We start from the raw sequence: 10,585 nt of genomic DNA, 5'->3' as shown, positions 1-10,585 counted from the left end.
ATGTGTCGAATCTCATGCTCTCCGAGTTGTCCGAGCTGTTCCCTGGTTTTGTCCAGGTACTTTTTTATAGTGGGATCCTTGGCTTGGTAGCTGCTTGTTATTTGTGAAGTGACTACCTGTGAATCGCTGAAGATGATAAGTTTTTGAGCTCCGACCTCCCTAGCCAGCTTCAAACCTACTAGTAGTTCCTCATATTCTGCTTGATTATCTGAGGTGGGGAACCCAAATTTGAGGGAGAGTTTGATCTGGGTCCCTTGGTCGCTTTCGATTATTACGCCTGCACCACTTCCCGTTTTATTTGAGGATCCGTCCACGTATAGATTCCATTTTGTGGGGACCTCCGGTGTGTCCGTAAATTCCGCAATGAAGTCGGCCAGGTATTGAGATTTGATGACCATCCGAGCTTCATATTGAAGGTCGAATTCGGACAACTCGACTGCCCATTGCAAGATTCTGCCTGCCAAGTCTATTTTCTGTAAGATTATTTTTATGGGCTGGTTAGTCCAAATTTTAATGGTGTGAGACTAGAAATATGGGTGAAGTCGTCGAGATGTTACTATGAGAGCGTAAGCAAACTTTTCTATTTTTTGGTAGTTCAACTCGGATCCTTGTAATGCTTTGCTGATAAAGTATATGGGTTGTTGCCCATTGTTGTCTTCTCGGACCAGTGCTGAGGCTATTGCTCGATTTTCCACTGCGAGGTACAAGATGAGTGGTTCCCCTTCCCGTCGCCGACTCAATATAGGTGGCTGTCCCAGAAATTTTTTGAAGTCTTGGAAGGCTTGCTCGCATTCAACTGTCCATTCAAACTCTTTTCCCTTCCTTAGAGTGGCGTAGAAGGGGAGAGATCTTATTGCGGATCCCGCTAGGAATCTGGACAAGGCTGCCAGCCGCCCGTTGAGTTGTTGTACCTCTTTGATGCAAGTCGGGCTTTTCATGTTGAGTACGGCCCTGCACTTGTCCAGGTTTGCCTCGATTCCTCTCTGTGTGATCATAAAACCCAAGAATTTACCAGCTTCTACTTCGAAGGTACATTTTGTGGGATTGAGTCGCACGCCGTGTTGTCTTATGGTGTTGAATACTTGTGTCAGGTCAGATAATAACATCTCTTCGTTTTACATCTTCACTAGCATATCGTCTACGTAGACCTCCATGATCTTTCCGATGTGTTCCGAAAAAACTTTATTCATTAATCTTTGGTAAGTGGCTCCCGCGTTCTTGAGACCGAAGGGCATAACAATGTAGCAGTAATTTGCCTTTGGGGTTAAGAAAGAGGTTTTTTCTTGGTCGGGTGGGTACATTGGAATTTGGTTATATCCCGAGTATGGGTCCATAAAGGAGAGGTATTTGTATCCAGAGGAGGCATCTACCAGTGCGTCGATGTTTGGGAGCGGATAAGGATCTTTCGGGCAAGCTTTGTTGAGATCGGTATAGTCAGTGCACATTCTCCACTTCCCGTTTGACTTTTTTACCAAAACAACATTAGCAAGCCATAGCGGGTATTTGACTTCTCTTATGAAGCCTGCCTCCAGTAGAGCTCGTACCTATTCTTCCACCTCTTGAAAGCATTCTGGTCCTAGCTTTCTGCGCCTTTGTTGTACCGGCCGAGATCTTGGGTAGACTGCTAGCTTGTGGCACATTAGTTTGGGATCTATGCCTGGCATGTCTGCAGCCTTCCACGCAAAGAGGTCGACGTTGTCGCGTAGGAACTGTATGAGTGATACTTTTATGTCCCCTTTTAGGAGTGTGCCGATGTTGGTTATTTGGTCTGGGGTGTTTCCGATCTGGATTTTCTCTATTTCTCCTTCAGGTTGTCGGCGGAGTTCCTCCCGCCTCCGAACTCCACCGAGCTCGATTGTGTGGAATTCTTCTCCTCTGCCTCTGAGGTTTAGACTTTCGTTGTAACAGCGGCGCACCATTTTTTGGTCTGCCTTTACTGTGGCTATTCCTTCTTTTGTTGGGAACTTCATGCATAGATGCGGAGTCGAGACTATTGCGCCGAGTTGATTTAACGTTGTCCGACCTATTAGGGCATTGTAGGCTGAGCTTACATCAACGATGATGTAATCCATTTTAAGTATTCTTGACTGACTTCCCTTTCCAAAAGTTGTGTGGAGCGGGATGTATCCCATTGGTTGAACCGGGGTATCTCCTAACCCGAACAGGTTGTCCGGATATGCTCTGAGTTCCTTTTCTTCCAAGCCGAGTTTGTCGAAGGTAGTTTTGAATAAGATATCGGTAGAGCTCCGCTGGTCTATCAATGTGCGGAGAAGATTTACGTTTGCCAGTATAATAGTGATCACCATGGGATCGTCATGCCTTGCCGTGACGCCGAATGCGTCTTCCTTGGTAAATGTGATCACCGGGATGTCGGGTGTTTCTTTCTTTTCTGCGACGTGGTATACGTCTTTGAGATGTCTCTTGCGGGATGATTTGGAGATTCCTCCCCCGGCGAATCTGATGTGTGGAAAACGATCCAACACAAAACTCACCGGCAAGCGTACCGGGTCGCATCAAGTAATAAAACTCACGGGAGTGAGGTCGATCCCACAGGGATTGAAGGATTGAACAATTTTAGTTTAGTGGTTGATTTAGTCAAGCGAATCAAATATTGGTTGAGTGATTTTGTATCCAACAGTAAGTAAATAGCAGGAAATGTAAAGGGAGAAGGATGAATTGCAGAAATTAAAGAGAACTGAAAGTAAAGATGCTGAATCTTAAAGAGCAAGAAATTAAATGACTGAAACTTAAAGTACAAGAAATGTAAATTGCAGTAACTTAAAGTGCAAGAAATATAAATTGCTTGAATGGAAAAAGGGAGCTGAGGACTGGGAATTCAGAATTTAAGCAAGGGAAATTTAATTGCAACAATTAATAAAGCAGAAGATGAATTGGAAGTAACAAGAATTCTAACAGGAAATGAAATTTAATTGCAAGTAGGGGTTCACAGAAGAACCAAAAGGAAAAAGAGATCTCAGGGCTCCAGAGACTAGATAGCAAAGTCTAGATCTCAATTGCCTTCCCAGATCCAAGTTCACAAAGCAATTAACAAGAAATTAAAGAAGAAGCAACAAAGAAAATGTAATTGAACTCAATTATGCAGCAAGGAAATTAAAGAGATCTTGAATGGAGATTGAGACAAAAATTCCTCAATTCTTCACACCCAATACTCAAACAAGAAAAGTAAAAAGTGCTCAAGCAAGAACGAGGAAGAAGAGAGATCAATTCTCCTCCCCAATTCTCTAAAATCTCAATTCCTAGCTCTCAATGAAGTCTCAAAATGTAAAAATTCAAAAATCAAAAGAAGGTTCAAAAGTCAAAAGTAAAAGTCCTCATTACATCAAACTATCTCCTATTTATACACTTTCTATTCTTGGATTTTGGAATTTGGATGGGCTTTTGATTTGGTGAAGAAATGAATTAAATTGGATTTTTAATCCATTTTTAGCCCATGAAAAAGTGGCTTCCAGGAGGCTGCCCTGCCCTTGTGGAGGGCAGAGCAGGAAATGGTGCGTGCGGCTCATTGCGTGCGTGCTTGGTGTGTGTGATGCTGTAGGATGCTGCCCTGCCCTTGTGGAGGGCAGGGCAGAGTTTTCATGGTGCGCCAGATGCTGCCCGTGCGTGCTGCTGCTGGCCGAGACTCCCTTGGTGCGCCCAATCTTGTGCGCTGGCCGTGCACCACAAAAATGCTGCCCTGCCCTTGTGGAGGGCAGGGCAATGTTGCCAATGGTGAGGTTCCAAGTTCGAAACTTGGTGGAGGCACACGCTGCTTCTTTTTCTTTGGTTTTCTTGGCACCAAAGTAATGCTTAGTTCCTTGCTTCCTCATAGTGCCGTGTTCGATTCTGGGAGAATGAAAGCAAGCCAATTTTTGCTTGATTTTATTGTGCTTGAGCGATACTCCTTTCCTCTTTGTCATTGGGTTCGAAACCCATAGGAAGCATTATGAAACAATTTCTTTTGAATTGTTCTTGGGTGAGGCCTGATATTGCCCTTGAGGAGGGCAGGGCAGAGTTTTTGCTCCCTTTGGTCCTTGGCATCAAATTGTGCTCTGCCCTTGTTGTGGGCAGGGCAGTGTTGCTTTTCAAAGTTTGGCTCATTATGTTGCTCTCCTGGAGGGCAGTGTGCCCTTGTGGAGGGCAATGTTTGCTTCCTCCTTCCATGCGCCACACTTCTCATCTCTTGGCCACACTTCTTAAGCCATGTTTTTCTTCTTTTCTTCCCTTCTTCACCTACAAGAAACCAAAACAACCACTCAAAGTATCTCTAAATTCATAAGGTTTATAATTCATTAAAAATCAATTAATTCTTGCTCAAACCTCATGATTTAGCAATAATTTAATGGTAGTTGCTTGATTTAAAGAAGTTATGCATTTTCATTCCAAATTACTTACTTAGGATGTAAGGAAGTGTATAAAGACTAGTAAAACAAGTGAAATTAGCTTAAAAAAATGGGTATATGATGACCTGTCATCACAACACCAAACTTAATTCTTGCTTGTCCCCAAGCAAGCATCAAAACTAAGAGAAAATGAAATGAATAAGAAGAGCAATTATATCCTTATTAGGCATATAGCAGAACTTGATTTATGGAGTTTTTATGCAGATAATGACAACCCAAGTTATTGTTTGCTGTTACATAATATACATTTTCCTCAAAGGCTTACTAAACTTTTTGTTATAAGGTTTACTCTTTAATTTCTCCCTTGCTAACTTTTCTTTTCTTATGTTGCTTAACAAGCTTATTATTCTTTGAAGGCTTGGTGTCAAATGTTGCAGTAGTAGCCTTTGGCTTTATTTTTACTCAACATCTTTCCACCACAGACACATGGCTCACTATTTCCTCCTAGGATCATTGATGCCTAGCATATCTTTGGATAACTAAATGTTCTGTATCTAAGTTGCTCTTTATTGTGGATTTTCAATTGGCCATCCCAAATCAGTTGATCTAAGTGACCGGGTTTTGAAATACCCCTCAGAATTTACTTATCCAAGCATATCCTAGTACAAGAACACCACAGGCATGTGTCCTAGGGTCCAAGCTATTGGTGTCCAGCCTTTATTCTTTGTTTTTCTTGCCACATTGGCTTTTTCTTCTTCCTTTTCTTTCTGTTTTATTTTTGTTCTCAAGGGATTTTTTTTCTTTACTGATAAGAACCTTTATAACAGCAAGCTAGCTCACACTTCAATGAAAATGATACTATGTAGCAATTATTTCATGAGTTATGCATTTAATCAAACGCATATACCACCATTAACTTCCATTCTAACTTATGCAACATTGGATATTTACTTTCTAGTTCAAATATTTCTCTTTTATTCAAGCATATGGGAAACAAAACAAAATTTAAGCTGAGTGATGGATGACAAGCAATATGCAGATTAGCATTTCTCTAGCTATTTATTAAGCAACTAAAAAAAATTGCACGAAATAAAAAATTTAAACAATGGAGGCATATCATGTTTCAGACATGCATCTCCTTATTAGGGGTATGAAAGAAGAAGTATGAAAGAACTCTGCCACCTTCTAATGATTGTGGCTGCTGCTTGATTCTCCCTTTTTCTTCTTTCTCTTCCCTAGCTTGGAGTAGTCTCGGACTTCTTCACCAGGGCATCTTCAATCCCAGACAGAATCTAAGAGCCCTGAGAGTCCAACTTCTTCCAATCTGTTAAGTGTTACCTCCGTATAATGATGAGACCTTGCTTTTTGCTTGGCTTCAAATTCAGGGCATTGCTCAAATGGCTTGATCTGTGGATTGAGTGTTGGCAAATTGTGGGTCAAATACTCTAACCTTGCTTGTATGTTTTCATCACTCTCCATTTTTTGCACATATCTAACTTCTTCCATAGTGTGATGAATATTCTTCCATTGGTACAGGTTGTGACTATATTCCCCTGCTTTAGCTTGACTAAAATACAGCTTATCATATGATTCCTTGAATTCTTTGTATTGCTCCTTCTGTTCTTCAAGAATCTTTGTGTGAAATTCTTGCTGTTGAGTCATCATCTGTTGTTGCCAGCTCTCTTGCCTCTCCTCCATTTGACGCTGCCAAGCTTCTCGTTCCTCTTTATCCCTCAAATATTGCTCCCGAAACTCAGGATGGGGCTCTAGATATTGCTCTTGGCGCCCCTGATTTTGGTCTTGTTGAGTTTGCATGAGTTGCTGAGATAGCTCTTCAATTGTTCTTTGTAGCTGGCTCATGTCTATGGCACCATGAACTTGATTTCGTCCTTCCTCTCTTTGTGATCTCCTCTGTCTGGGAGCTACCACCCCCTCTTGATCATCTTCTTCATTCATTCCTTCCATACTCTTCTTGGTGATTCCTTTCCCCCTTTTCACCTTTTCTGTGTCCTCATCTTCAAAGATCACTCTAGCTTTGTTGCATAGCCTGAGGATGGTACTTGGGTGTCCAAGACCACTTGATTTACTTGTGCTGTTAGCCATCTCTTGAATACTGTCAGCTATGAGTTGTGCGAGGTTGACTTCACCTCCATGTAGGATGCAGTATATCAAGAGTGCTCGTTTGATTGTGACCCAAGAGGCGTTTCCAGTAGGGAGGATAGACCTCCTTACTATCTCATACCATCCCTTGGCCACAGGAGTAAGATTTATTCTCCTCAAGTGTCTTGGAATTCCTTTTGAATCTCTTTCCCAGTCTGTATTTTCCACACATAACCCTTGCAAGATCTCATCAAGATTGTTTTCCATCTGCAATCTGGTCTCATAACTAGGCTCTGCATAAGTTATGGTTCTCAACTTTAGGGCCCTAGTGATGGCTGCTGGACTGAAATTCACTTCAACTCCTCTGACATAACTTGTGCAGGGGGCACTAATCTTTGTTCTCTTTTACAGCATTTGTATAGAACTCCCTGATCCTGACTGCACTGATGTCAACGAGAGGAGCACATAAAAGTTCCCACCTTCTTTCTTTAGTGATTTGCCTCATGATGGGGTATTCCCCGTCCTTCAACTCAAGGTCCTTCTCATAAATAACATTCTTTGTCTTCATGAATCTATGATATCTCCCTTCATGGAACTGGGACCTAAATTTTCTTGTATCATATGATGGAGGCTCGGTCACCATTGGTTCCTTTCCTGGCCTTCTTTTTGAACTTGAGGAGGCCATTAGATTGAAGTGAAAAGGAGGGAAAAATGGAAGTAAGAGAAGAATGTGTTGTGTTTGGGATGATGCTCGGTTTTGTTGTGCAAGAGAAAAGAATTGTTGGCTTTAGTTTTGGGAGTAGAGGAGATTATGGTTTACAAGTGAAAGTAGTTTGTATGAATGTATAAGCCATTTAGTGCTAACGGCTATTTATAAGCCGGTTCTTCAAACTTTCTAACAAAACCATAATAAATGAGGGGGGAGCTCATTGGTGATCATGAAGGGTTGAGATTGAGTTGAACATGTAGAGGGCTTATGGATTTGAACTGCTTGCATGCATTGTTAAGGCTTGACGAGGATCCTCTTCTCATTGGTTGCATGTATTTAGATGTTCAATGATGCATGCATGCAGATTCTGCTTCCCAAGGAGCACATTTCTCTAGGCACATGTGACCACTCCTCTCTTAGCTTGTCCTAGCCGTGGCCCCTCCTTGTATTTGTCTTCAATCTCTTCCTCCTAAATAAACCAAAACAGCTAGCTTTAGAATATTAATATATACGTTGGCAAGTGATTTGCAATAAAGAAGAAAGTTATTTTTTATTTTTTTATTTTTTTGAATTGATATTTTATATTTCAAAAAAAAATAATGATGCATGATCCCTTTTTGTATGATTTTGATTCCATGAATAGGAAATGATCTTCTGAACAGTGTTACACATGCAGACACCAAACTTAGTGTTTGGTCATATGCTTCATCAAAAATGATTATGCATATGTTCTAAGAATAGCCCCCCTTCTTTTGAAAAACAAATATTGGGTGTGCCTTATAGAAGTCTGACTTATGCTCTAAAACAATGTATGCATTTATCAAGTATGAAAGTTCAAAATCATGCTCAGGAAATCATAGCTTATTGGATAAAAGAAAAGACAGAAATCTTAAATCATGGGTTGCCTCCCATGAAGCGCTCTTTTATCCCTTTAGGGTGGTTGATGCTGGTGATGTCTCAACTTGTCCCCTCTCACTGTAAGCTTTCTCTGTGTGCCTTGATGCTCAATTTCAATGTGCTCAAGAGAGAGTACTTGGTTGACAGTGTAATGATCTTCTGTTCCCAGCTGTTGATATACTAGTTGCACCTTGTCACCTTTGGAAAATCCTTCAGTTAGGATTTTCTTATTTTTCCACCCTTTGTAAACCTTCTTCTTGTTCTTCATCTTTTTCTTTCTTGTTGATCTTTCTCCCTGACAGTGACTTGAGTTGTGATACCTCCCTTTTTGTTTATCATCCCGGCTTCTTTTTGAATTCCTTCTCCTTCTTGCACCTGCTCATTTTTCTGTTCTACTGTGTTGTTGGTTGCTTGCCTTAGAAGAAAGTCACTACTTGTCTTGCTTGTTCCTTCTTTACTTTGTGATTCTGGAAATACTTTCAGGGTGATGCTTTCTTCATGCATCCTGAGGGTTAGCTCTCCCTGCTCTATATCTACAATGGCTCTAGAAGTGGCTAAAAATGGTCGACCAAGTATTATGGAGTCATTCTCATTTTCTGCTGAATCTAAGATCACAAAGTCTGCCGGAAAGATGAACTTGTCAACCTTAACTAAAAGGTTTTCAATTAACCCTTTAGGATATACCACTGATTGGTCTACCAATTCCAAGGACATCTGTATTGGTTTCACCTCTCCTATGCCAAGCTTTTTCACTAAGGAAGATGGAATTAGATTTATACTTGCTCCTAAGTCACACATCCCCTTGTTGATGAATAGGTTTCCAATAGTGCAAGGTAGGAAGAAACCTCCAGGATCTTCAAGCTTGGGAGGAAGTCCTTTTCTGATTAGTGCACTACATTCTTCAGTGAGCATCACAGTCTCCTTCTCATTCCAACTCCTTTTCTTGTTGATGAGCTCCTTTAGGAACTTGGCATATAGAGGCATTTGCTCCAATGCCTCAGCCAAGGGTATGTTGATCTCTAGCTTCTTGAAAGTCTCAAGGAATTTAGAAAAGTGTTGGTCCTTAACCTCTTTGTGGAATCTTTGGGGATAAGGCAGTGGAGGTGTCAAGTTTTTCTCCACTTGATGTTGTCTTGGATTTGGTTCTTCCATGATCTTCTTTCCCTTCTTCAGATTTTGTGGTCTATCTTCTTTTTCTTGAGGTTGATTCTGAGGGTGATTGTTTGCTGTTGCATCTTCATCATTGGCTGCCTCTTTTTCGACTTGTTTCTTGTCACTTTCCTTGGGCTTTTTGGTGGCTTCTTCATCTTTCAGCAGGGTTTTTCCACTCCTTAACTGTATTGCCTTGCACTCCTCTTTTGGATTAGGAATAGTGTCACTTGGTAGTGAGCTTGATGGTTTTTCAACAGAAATCTGCTTGGAGATTTGTCCAATCTGCCTTTCTAGGCTCTTCATGGAAGCTTATTGGTTCTTTGTTGTCAATTCTTGGTTCTTTATCATCTTCTCCATGAGCATCTCTAGATTAGTAATTCTTTGAGAATCTTGTGAGATTGGTTGGTTTTGGGGTGTTGATGGATGATGGTAAGTATTTTGGTTGATGGTTTGGTTATTGGATGGATAATGGTTGGAGTTGGGGTAATTGTTTTGAGGTTTTCTGTAAGGATATGGTTTTCTGTATGTGTTTTGGTTAGTGTTTGGCTGGTTGTTGTGGTTTGTGTTTTTCCAATTGTTTTGAGTTGAGTTCATTTGCCATGGCTGCTGAGTTTGATTATGGTTGTCTCCCCATCTGAGGTTGGGATGGTTTTTCCAATAGGGGTTGTAAGTATCACCATAGACTTCATTTGTTCCAGGATTTTGGTTGTGCATGTATTGGACTTGCTCTTGCTGTTGCTCCTCTTGAATTTCTTCATTTTGCCCCCAAGTAGTTGATGGTTGGCTTGTGGCACTCACTGATGCAACTTGAAGGCTGTCAATTCTCTTGGCCATCTGCTCAAACTGTTGTTGAATTTGCTGCTCCATCATTTTGTTCTGAGCTAGGATTGAATCCACTCCTTCCAACTCCATTACTCCTCTCCTTTGTGATGGTTGGCGTTGCCTTTGGTGAGCAAAGAAATATTGGTTGTTAGCCACCATATCAATGAGATTTTGAGCTTCCTCTGTAGTTTTCATGAGTTGTAATGAGCCTCCAGCTGAATGATCAAGTGCTTCTTGAGCCTTTAGAGTAAGTCCCTCATAGAAGTTCTGCAGCTTGTCCCACTCAGTGAACATCTCTGGTGGACATTTCCTCAGCAGTGCCTTATATCTTTCCCATGCTTCATATAAATTTTCAGCCTCCATTTGAGTGAATGTCTGCACCTCTGTCTTCAATCTTATGATTCTTTGAGGGGGATAAAATTTGGCAAGAAACTTGCTCACCAAATCATCCAAGTGTTGATGCTCTCTTTTGGAAATGTTTCTAGCCATTGAGTGGCTTTGTCCCTGAGAGAGAATGGGAACAACAGCATCTTGTATATGTCAGGGTGCACTCCATTGCTCTTAA

This window comes from Arachis duranensis, chromosome 4 (assembly GCF_000817695.3).
Source record: "Arachis duranensis cultivar V14167 chromosome 4, aradu.V14167.gnm2.J7QH, whole genome shotgun sequence".
Lineage (NCBI taxonomy): Eukaryota > Viridiplantae > Streptophyta > Magnoliopsida > Fabales > Fabaceae > Arachis > Arachis duranensis.
This window is presented reverse-complemented; position numbering follows the sequence as displayed.